This window comes from Arachis ipaensis, chromosome B01 (genome assembly GCF_000816755.2).
Source record: "Arachis ipaensis cultivar K30076 chromosome B01, Araip1.1, whole genome shotgun sequence".
Lineage (NCBI taxonomy): Eukaryota > Viridiplantae > Streptophyta > Magnoliopsida > Fabales > Fabaceae > Arachis > Arachis ipaensis.
The window spans coordinates 110,149,741-110,158,635 of record NC_029785.2 but is presented as its reverse complement, the minus strand read 5'-3'; positions in this window follow the sequence as shown (position 1 = coordinate 110,158,635).

Sequence of the window (8,895 nt, the reverse complement as noted above, 5' to 3'; positions counted from 1 at the left end):
ATTAAAAGCCTCTCATATGTTATTCATTAATATATCATTCTTTGCCATAAACGTGAAATGGCTCTTTGTCCACAACTTTGGGTCTACTCCCATCAACTTATCATAGCATTCTCTATTTTTCTCCATCAGCAGATTCATTCTTCTTTTTCACTCGTCCACATATGTAGCTTTAGCAATAGAGAGGATTAGATCCCTCAACACTGTCCCTCCACCATACGCCTTCTTACAGTTGGCATACAGATGCCTTAAACATAATCTATGCTCAACAAAAAGGTACCATCTCAGCAAAAACTTGCATCAAATTCTATAGCAACAAAAACAACAGTGGCCAGTAGTATCATCCAATCAATAAAAAGAATGCAACTAGAATGAAATAGTTAAAATTAGATGTCATATAACTCTTACTTTTTGTTGATCCGACATAAAAATCCATCTTCTTGATTCACCAATATCATCCAGTAACAAATCAAGGAACCATCTCCAGCTGTCATTTGTTTCTGCTTCCACTACCACAACGGCAATTGAAAAATAGTTATTATTAGGATCCGTCCCTACAGCAACTAGCAGCTGTTGGCCATGGTCCCGTTTCAGGTGACACACATCCACTCCTATAATCGGCCTACAACCAGCCAAGAAGCCTTGCTTCACTGAATCGAGAGACATGTACGTCCTCATAAATCTCGGTTGGTGTGTTAAAGATGGCCTATCCACAATAATACTCAGCTTAGACCCCGGATTTGCCCTTAAAATCTCTACACAATAATCCCTTAGTTTGGCATATTGTAGTATGGCCCTTCCACGCACTTCTCTTACTTTTTTCCTTGCCCAATAAGCCTTTCCTATACTAACATTTTCCATGTACTTATCCTGAATTGTTTTTATAACAGTGGCCAATCGCATCTTTTCTCCATGACTAATGTTGTTGACAATCTTTTTTTATATCCAGTCACTTGATGCAAGTCTACCACTGTAATTCCTTTCACAGGTATGCTTGCCATTCAAGGTCTTTATCCAAAAACAGTCAAATCCTCCTACCTTACTTGTAAAGCACATCCACTTGCACTTTTCTTTTTGTCCCTTACAAACTACTCTGTACCTCAACTTGTCATTCTTCTTGTACTTGATGTCTCTCCCATTCAATAAGGCATGCTCTTAAATTGCATCTTTAAATTGAAAAAGTGATTTGAACTCCAAACCCACCTTAAACTCATACTCTCTACACATTTCTATTATACTTGGGAAACTTTTTTTTCTTAATCATGTCATCAGAATCTCCCTCATAACTATCAATGTCTTCAGTTTCATAATCATCAAAAATGTCTCCAACTTGTTCATCCATCTCTTCAGAAGCTTGATTATCCTCAGCACCCTTCTCTGTTGTCCCTTCTTGATTAAGCGGGCCATTGAACCCACCAACCGCATTTGATTGTCCACCATCAACACCATCATCTACATCAAACCCAAAGTAATCCTCATGTTTACCATCGTCAGCATTATCATTAAACCTATCCTCCTCGGTAGAGGGTTCTGACTCAGCATCGACTTCTACTTCTATCAGCTCACTATCTTCACCTTCATCTGGGACATAATCTGGATCCATTGATGTGATTTCAACCCCATTACCTTCTCTGTAAGCATCAACAGCAAACACTACACCATGTTTTACAGAATCTGTTACTAAAGCCCTAGCCATCTAACGGTATCTCCGTCTGACTTCAACTCTTTGAGACCTAATCAAACATCACCAACAACGCCAATCAAGTTAAAGACACAACGTTTGGCAAATTTTGAAAGAGTGAAGAGTAGAAAAAAGTGTAAGTCGTACCTAAACACGACAGCAACAATAGCTCCTTCGATAACGGAGGTCACGATGGAAAATAACCAACTTCGATCACACAATGCCAGATGGAAACGCTTTATCGGATCCAAACAATCTGAAACGGAGAAGGGATGAAGAGCAAGGGTTTGTTTGCCTGAGTGAAAAGGGAGGAAGAGGGATAAGGGCTGTTTCGTCAATATGGAATAACTACAGACACTGAAGATTACAAAAAAAACGTTTTTAACTTGGTATATCCAATTTGGGAATGGAATATTCCCTTAGTCCAAACGTTTTTTGTCACCGTAGAGACCCAATTAAAAAAATTGGTATAGGGATTCAATTAAAAAGAAAAAAACTATAGGAACCTAATTAAAAATTTGGTAAAACTATAAGGACCAACAGAATAATTAAACCTAGAAATTATAAATTTATTGAAATGTTTATGAAATTATATATTTTTTTATATTTAATAATTTAATAACTTAAAAAAAAAAATGACTTAGTGCTTGTTTGGGCGCCATTATTTTGATAAAAAAGATCTTTTTTCAATGAAAAAATATCTTTTTTTTTATTTTTTAGCGTGTTTGGCAAATTTCTAGTAGTAAAAGTAAAAGCACTAGAAAAATTAAAAAAAGATCTTTTTTGAGAAGTTGTAATTTACATCTCTTTTTTAAAAGATCTTTTTTTCTTAAAAAAAGATGTTTTTCATCTAATAAATAAATAAATAAGTACTTTTATATCGTTATACCCAAACATAATTGATAGATAAAAAGATCTTTTTGCATGAGATACTCAAACATAAAATTACTTTTACTTTTCTATAAGATCTTTTAAAAAAAGATAACTCAAAAAAAAATCTTTTTTAAAAGTTCATCCAAACAAGTTCTTAATCTATTAATCTACTATTAAGCGAAACAAAATAAAAATTTGGGACTGTTTCAATAAACGAAGTGGGGCAAATACCCCTAATATTCACGCTTTAACAATTTTTATTGTTATTTAAAGTTAGTATTTGTCTATACTTCTTGATAACCGCTGATTGATATTTTAAAAAAAATTTTATCAAATGATATTAACAAATCAACTTATCATTAGTAAAAGACTAATAAATAAGGAATTGTCACTGAATAAAACATTACACCCATAACTATTGTTATTTGTTAATTATTACCACTGCTACTAAGGACGTCATCTAAGCTCTATTTAAGGGTCTGTCACTGATCAATGAATTGCTGCATGCACAAAGTAGGGTTCGAATTTCCGACACTTATTTCAGCGGACGAGTAAGCTGATCACTAGACCCTAAACCCTAAACCCTAAACCCTAAACAATATGATATATTACAAACTAAATACTAAGAGCCATTATTTGGACATACCATGGAAAACATAAAGAAGATCAAATATGGATCCAGCCGCTGTGGCTAATGGACAAACAGCCTAAGTAAATGTACATTGTGTCAAAAATTTAAAACAAACGTACCAAAAGCATAATAACAACATTCAATAAAAAAATCCACACAGAAAGGGCCTCGAGGACCATCATTAGTTTGAGTTAAAAATATTAATAATCATTCTATTAGCATACAACTAGACTTTTAGTTCAAGTGACAAATGATGTATCTCTTAGTATGCTATAAAATATGTTTGGTTTAATATTTGAAACACAAAAGATAAAAAAACTTGTTCACTAGAAACAATAAATTATAGTTTTTGTTTATTTTTCATAGCCATACTTTACAAACAAATATTCTTTTATACTATTATTTTTGGTACCTTTTTCTTCGAAGTTTTGATTTTTTATCAAATTTTTATTTATTTTATTGTTCATAGTATGAATATTTTTGTTTAAATTTTTTTTATCTTTTCTAATGCATATTATTGTATTTTTGTAATGGAATTTTTACTCATTATTCATATAATTTTTTAATCATTTTTATGAAACTTTGTTATTTTTTTGTTTGACTTTGTATACTTTTAAGAATAAAACACACTAATATACCATTTCAACCTTAAAATTATGCCAATGTCCTATTTTAATTTTTGTTACAAACATGTTCTAAATAATTCTATGTAAATTAGCATGTATATGTTGTAAGTAATCGAATCTAATTGATTTGATTTACTATTGAGTAGCACATATATAATAAATGAAACTTGTACAGATTATTGATATTTACCACTTTTGATGATTGCGTGATCTAAAAAAATCTAAATTTAAGTTAGAAATAACATCATCAAAGATATAAATTTTATAAGTTTTAACTCCTATGTCATTTTGTAGGGCTATACTTTATATTATTTTTTTTAACATTAAAAATTTCGGTAATGATTTTTTAGATGCTAATGAGTCAAATGATGATTTTTAATAATTTTTTAGAAATTATTTAATATTTCATTTTGCATTCATATATTTATAAAAATGTAAATTTTATGAAATTTGAACTAAAACACAAAATTTGAATTTATATTCTTATTTATTTTATTTTTTTTATATTTTATTTGAATTCAAATGGGGTATTTTCTTATTGACACTTATGTTTTAAAGTTAATATTTATTAACTTAAAAGTAATAAGTAAATCAAATTAAACTGATTCAATTTACTATATATATATTATTCAGTAGTAAATCGAATTAACTAGATTCGATTTACTATTGATATAGCATATATAGTAAATCAAATCAAGTTAATTCAATTTATTATTGATATAACATATATAGTAAATCGAATCCAATTACATTAAAGAAGCGTAAATCGAATTTAGTTAATTCGATTTACATAGAGTTATTTTAGGACATGTATGTAACCCATTTCATTTTAGAATATTGGTGTAATATTGATTCCCATTTAATGTCTTTGTATGACTTACCCTACTTTTAACTATGTGTTCTTGAATTAATATGTACTCTATTTACTATTATTATTTTTTATAATATAAATTATTGATTCCAATAGAAATGTCAAATTAAGAGTTAATATTTAAAATGATCTCTGAAATTTGACCCCAAATTAATTTGGTTCTCTAATTTTTAATTGACTCAAATTGTACCCAAAAATTTAAGACATAACTAGTTGGCCCTTTCATCTGACTCCGTCACTGAAAAAATGACGTGACATATTTAGTTTTTCCTCTCTCTTCATCTGCCACTTAATCCTACATCATGTTCCCCACACACCACAATCTTCCTCTTCAACATGGTTATTGCGTCAGGATTCACTCAATTCAACCTCAGATGTTGACTCTTGGGCTGATTCCACTGTCATGGTTATTATGTCTTCCTCTCCTGCTTCTCGTGTCTCCTCAATCTCCTTGGCATATTCACTTCTAATTTCCAATCAACTTTTTTATCTGATTGAGTTCGAATTCTAATACTAATTATATAGAAAAGCATAATAGATAATCCAAGACAACCAATCCACAAAACTGAACAAAATCAAATTTAAATCCTATTTAAATGTGAAATTCAAACGTTTTACTTTCGCTTCTTTTGAGATTTCGATGGTATATTAATACCGTATCATTCTCGATAATGACACTTTTGCAAAACCTCTCAAGTTCATTATCGCCGAAATTGACCCGCCAAATTCCCTTCCATCATTGCCCTTTCCCCTTCCAAGAGAAGCAGTAAAGGCATTGGAGATCGAAAACTTGATTGTTGATGAGGACGATGTGTTCGACGTAATCTCTCTCAAGAGATTGGTCAAGATGGAACGCCGAAAAACTGATATCGCTTGGTCTGACCTCGAGAAGGAGCGCATTATGGCTGCCTCCTTTGCCGAGAAGGCCATGGCCATGATTCTCCAACTCAGAAACGAGAAGAGCTCCATGGAGATCGAATCCAACTAGTTCCGGAGAATGGCGGATGAGAGGCGGGGGTATGAACAAGAATTGATTGAGGAGCTGCAACGAACGATCAACCTGATGAACGGATTTTTGTTAGTAAATAATTCACAAATGAATTCTCATTGCAAGTATAGTTTCTAAACCAGCAAAGAATCCTTTGAACAAAAGTTTGGTTGTCTCAAGTAACAAAATCCCTAGAAAGTAATAACCGAAGTATTTAAACCTCGGGTCATCTCTCAAGGAATTGCAGGGAGGTGTGATTTATTATTGGTTATGGAAAGATATCTTTTTGGGTTTTTGAATAAGAACAAGAAAAGTAAATTGCAAGAAAGAAAATTAATAACTAGAAAAGCTCTTGGCAAGGTATGTAATGGACCCCGTGGACTATGTTGGTATAGAATTTCTCAATAAAATCCCGTTGCAAGTATATCTCTTCCCAACGACAATCCTCGAGTATCAAATTTAGAAGGAAATTGGTTTTCACAAGTTCAACCCCAATAAAAGTAACCGAAGTATTCAAACCTCGGGTCGTCTCACAAGGAATGGGCAAACATGTGCTTCAACATTGGTTAGAAATCCGGAGTTGCAAGTCATGAGCAAGAAATTAAACTAGAAATCTTAACAAGCAAGTAATCTTGGAATGCAAGAAACTAATGCAAACGATTAGAGCAAAATGTAAATAATTCCAAACTCATAAAATAACGTCCAAAGTAATTCTATTCTAAACTAAACAAGTAAATACAACTAAGATAAAGCAATCAAGATTTTTGGATTTTCAAATATGAATGATAAAAGCAACTCTTGGCTAGGCATGGGAATTGAGGTCACTATCCTTGTCTAATAACCATATCTTGACAATTATGAAGAACCAAACTCATTAAGTCTATTTCTATACTTGGAGTATGTTAAATGGTTTGGTCAACATCAACCCATAAGGTCCAACCTAACTACCAATTAACTTGGTTGTAGGCTAGTGTCAATGGCTATCAAATTGACCACTAAGGGTTCCTAAATCATCAAATCCATTAGACCCAATGACTCAACCTTACCCAATTCCCTTAGCCTAGGCCAAGAGTAAAAAGAACTACTCCATAATCAAAGGAAATATTTCATCAAACACATGGTAAGCATTAATAAAAGATCTAATTAAATTGTAATTAAATTGGAACTAACAAGTACCCACTAACAATTATCAACATACAATCACTCAAACAACACAATTACTCATGGAAATCATCAATGCAACAATAATAAATCAAGATCTACAAGATTCATGAAATGGGTACAAAATGACAAACAACAAAGAAACATAAAAATAACACAAGATCTAAACAAAATTATACTAGAGAATTCAAATTAAATAATTAAAACTAGTAATTAACAAGATCCAATTCAGAATTCAACAAGAGAAGATCAAATTAAAGCTAGATCTAGAGAGGAACAAAGGTTTCTCTCTCTAGAAGAACAAAGAACCCAAAAAACTAACTAAAATTGTGTCTAAGTGTAAAATGATTGATCCCCCCTTTTCCCTAGCATCCTTGGGTCTTTTCCATGCAAAAATAGCTTGAATTTGGGCCTCATGAGCCTCAGAAATTGCCAGACACGATTTCTTTTAATGAGGTCACGTGCAGCTTTCTGCGCATGCGCGCCGATTGCTTTTGTGATTCACGCGTGCGCGTCGGTGGGAATTCTCTGATCCGCGCGGATGCGTCCATCCTTGCGCGCCGCTTCCATATATCCTCATGCACGCGTGCGCGTGCAGTGCGCGTGCGCGCCCTTTGCGAAGTTCCCAAAATTCAAATCTTCATGTTCCTTCCTCTTGGGCATGCTTTCTTTCTCTCTTCTAGGCCATTCTTGTCCTATAATTCCTGAAATCACTTAACAAATACATCACGGCATCGAATGACAATAAAAGAGAATCAAAATATAGCAATTCTAAGGCAAAATAAGCATGTTTTTCATCATGAAGTAATATTAGGAAGAGAACACAAAACCATGCATTTCTTGTGAATAAGTGTGAGAAATATTGACAAAAACCCCCAAATTCTACACAATATAAACCACAAAATTGGGGTTTATCTAATCTCCCCACACTTAAACCAAGCATGTCCTCATGCTTAAAATAAAAAGACCAAAGATCATGGGGAGAAAGGGTTTATGAAATGCAAACTACCTAAGTGAATGCATGCAGCCAAAGTAAAATCGTCTATCTACTTGGTCAAGGGTAAATCTATCCTCCAAGAACACATATGAGCATTACGGGGTGAAAATGCTATGTAGTTCATGAATCCTACCAATTTGAACATCAACATGAAGTGCATATAACTTGCTAGATGAACGCTTGTGAAAGCCGGGAACAATGAGTTGAGCATCGAACCCTCACCGGAAGTGTATCCGCTCTTATTCGCTCGAGTGTATAGGGTTCATCACTCAATCCTCTCCTAATCATGCTTTCCAAGATTTGTCTTTCATCTAACAATCAACAATTACTTAATGCATGCTTACAAGTATCATGAGGTCTTGTTCATGGGTTGTAATGGGATTAGGGTGGAGGTAAGGATGTATATGGTCAAGTTGTAAGAACCATAATTTTTAAATAAATCTTATTATGAATTAATTTCAATTCATTTATTCATTAGAAATTCTATTTTCAGAAATTATTTTATTAAAGCTAATTAAATCAAAAATTAAATCAGGTTTTGATAATTAATTAGAATTTTACCTAATTTTATAATTATTGAATTATTTTCTATATTTAAATTACAAAATTAGTAATTATGGAATGACAAGAATTTTTATGTGATTTAATTCAAATAATTGATATTTCTATGATTTAATACTTTAAGTTTTAGGAATAAAGAAAATAAATCTTATTATCTTATAAATTCAATTAAAGAATTTGATTTCAAATCAATTGGTATTTTAAGACAACAAATAATATTTTAAAATAATTTTGAGGATTAAATTAGATTTTAAATTAACATTCTATACCCTAATTTGATTAAAATTAACCAAATCCAAATTAATCCCAAAATCTCCAATTTCATACACAAACCCTAACCTTAATTTTACCCTAATCCTTACCCACACTCACCGCCACTCATCAGCACTCACCCTATTCCCCCCTTTCCCCAAACACATACGCAGCAGGCAGAGAGAAAGAAAGAAACGGCAGAAAGGAAAGGTAGAAAACGGAAAAGGAAAAGAGGGAGAGCAGAAGGGGGAAGAGAG